The 2,824-nt window shown below is 45.2% G+C and overlaps 1 long non-coding RNA gene across 1 annotated transcript; it reads left to right on the top strand.

Moving 5' to 3' along the window:
• Nucleotides 1–364: 364 nt before the first annotated feature.
• LOC146696274 (uncharacterized) lies at nucleotides 365–2,824 on the top strand. The gene is made up of 3 exons (XR_014923217.1): nucleotides 365–497; nucleotides 591–880; nucleotides 1,237–2,824. It is a non-coding gene; the product is annotated as an uncharacterized LOC146696274 (long non-coding RNA).

Here is a 2,824-nt window from a genome sequence, read left to right as displayed (position 1 = left end):
TCAGTTGAAAGGGACAGAAGAAATGGCAAAAGTGAGAATATCTCACACACACACAACAGAGGGGGAAGAGATAGAGAAATTGGCAAATGTGAGATCATGCTAAGCAGCTTGAACTGAAAGTGACTGGAAATGTTTACGTTTGATCAGCCACCCATCCATTCTCTGCTGTGTTTCTTTTCCAGTGTCACAGGGCAGCTCGAGCCTATCCCAGCTATCTTAGGGCGAGAAGCAGGGTGCACCCTCGACAGGTCACCAGTCTGTTACAGGGCTAACACATAGACGCAGAAAACCATTCGCACCTATCGCCAATTTACACTCTTCGATTACCTATTGCCACTATCTGCAGGTCGTTGGACTGTGGCAGGAAGCCGAAGTACTAGGAAAGAACCAACGCAACAGCAGGAAGAACATGCAAACTCCACACAGAGCGACGGTAGAGCTGAACTCAAGACCTTCTTCCTGTGCGGTAACGGTGCTAACCACTGTACCGCCCGCGTGTGAGCAACCGTCTCCCAGAAATTTAAAAAAGTTCAGTTACTTTCTTTCAAGCTGCTTACACTACATTGACTTTTGTTTTTACACAATCTCAGAAGAGGAGAGCCACTGAGGGAACGCCTTCCGCCCTCGGACGCCTCCACCGTGACCTCCACTTCTGAGAGGAATTGCCCACAGATCAAGCATGGAGTGTGCCTGAATGGACATACAGAACTCCAAGGTTCGGCCCAGTGTTGAGGGTTTTCCCAAAGGAGAGGGCCCGGCGGGCGGTGCCTCACAGCCCTCTGCCTCTGGGAGTGGCCCCTTTCTACTAAGGAGGCAAGAGGTGGCCAGGAGTCTGTCAGCAAGTTCTGCATGTCCTGGTGACCCTCCACCTGTTTCACAGGTGGGTGCAGCCTGATCTATCTAGTGAAAGTCTAGACAGACCAGACCAGCTCAACCACACAGACACTTCCTACATGATTTGAGGACAAAAGCAGAGTATGCAATATGTGGGACACACACACACACACACACACACACACACACAGACACACACACACACACACTCACTCACAGATCAGTTGAAAGGGACAGAAGAAATGGCAAAAGTGAGAATATCTCACACACACACAACAGAGGGGGAAGAGATAGAGAAATTGGCAAATGTGAGATCATGCTAAGCAGCTTGAACTGAAAGTGACTGGAAATGTTTACGTTAGATCAGCCACCCATCCATTCTCTGCTGTGTTTCTTTTCCAGTGTCACAGGGCAGCTCGAGCCTATCCCAGCTATCTTAGGGCGAGAAGCAGGGTGCACCCTCGACAGGTCACCAGTCTGTTACAGGGCTAACACAGATACAGACAACCCTAGACACTTAAGAGCATTTCAGAGTTTCTCCACAAACTAGGATTTTGGAAAGAGGCCGGAGCACGTGGAGTGAACCCCCACAAACACTTTGAGGACATGAGAAGTCCATACAGAAAGACCTCAGCCTGATAGTGGAGTTGAACTCAGGACCTTCTTGCTGTGCGGGCAACTATATTAACCACTGTGCCACCGTGTTGCCCTTGTTTGTTCACCCGTCAATGAATTCATTTACTTCATTACTAAGCTTCTTACCTTTACACATGCACCCACACACAGGGGAAAGAGATAGAGGAAATGGCAAATGTTAGATGATAATCTCTCTCTCACTCACACACACAAGTCAAGGGGAGAGAGAAAGAAGAAATGACAAATGTGAGATCATCGCACGCACGCACACACACACACACACACACACACACACACACACACACACACAAACAGACACACACAGGGGATAGAGATAGAGGAAACGGCAAATGTGAGATCAAGCTAAGCAGGTTGAATCAAAAGTGACTGGACATATTTACGTTTGATCAACGGTCTCCAAAATGTGAGTGAAGTTGGCCCCCCCACCTTCTTCAAATCCAACAAAAGTGGTATCAAACGTTTGTGCTACGTTTGTGCTGCAAAAATTTTCGTTTGTGCCGCTATCATTTTAAAAATATTAATAAAACAACGTCTTGATGCGTGCTTAATCATCCGGGTAAGTAAATTCCAAAAGGTTGATTCTGTTCATCCGGACACTTTCAGTGGGAGAAACGTTTCGTCACTCATCCAAGTGACTTCTTCAGTCTCAGCTGACTGCAGTTTTCCCCAATCTTATAAACAGTACATTTGACCTTTACATTTTCATTAATGTCTTTGAAAACAGAAGCAGCACAAACGACAACTTTAGCAGCACAAACCAGCACAAACATAGCACAACTGATTGACACCAATTTTGTTTGATTCCATTAATATGAGGGGGCTGGTTGACCTCTGATGACCTCTAGAAATTTTTATTAATATCTTTAAAATGATAGCAGCACAAACGAAAATTTTTGCAGCACAAACGTAGCACAAACGTTTGATACCACTTTTGTTGGATTTGAAGAGTGAGTGAAGTTGGCCCCCCCGCTCACGTCTCCAAGACATTTAAATGGATGTGCTGCAGGGATTGTCATAACATAACCTGATTAACATGTTATCTGCTGACTGTTAGGGGTCGACAAGCAAAACGAGCTCCTGGTACAAAATGCCTTACTGTTTCCCATTACCACAAATGATGCAAAGGTTGCTCTCCACAAATGTGGGCATAGTGTGCTATGAGTGCGACATAAAACTGTAGAGATAGAGCTTATGTGAGATGTTTGTGTGATGCTATAACAGAGCCGCAACAAATTTTTTGAAGTGATCAGCAATAGCTGTGAAGCTATTCATTACTGAGTTCATGTTTGGAACTTTGATTTCTGTTTATTTTTCTGTTTGTTTTCAATAAATT

This window comes from Copadichromis virginalis, linkage group LG12, assembly GCF_057382275.1.
Source record: "Copadichromis virginalis isolate Kocher_CV1m ecotype Utaka linkage group LG12, C_Virginalis_male_GT1.1, whole genome shotgun sequence".
NCBI lineage: Eukaryota > Metazoa > Chordata > Actinopteri > Cichliformes > Cichlidae > Copadichromis > Copadichromis virginalis.
This window is presented reverse-complemented; position numbering and strand designations above follow the sequence as displayed.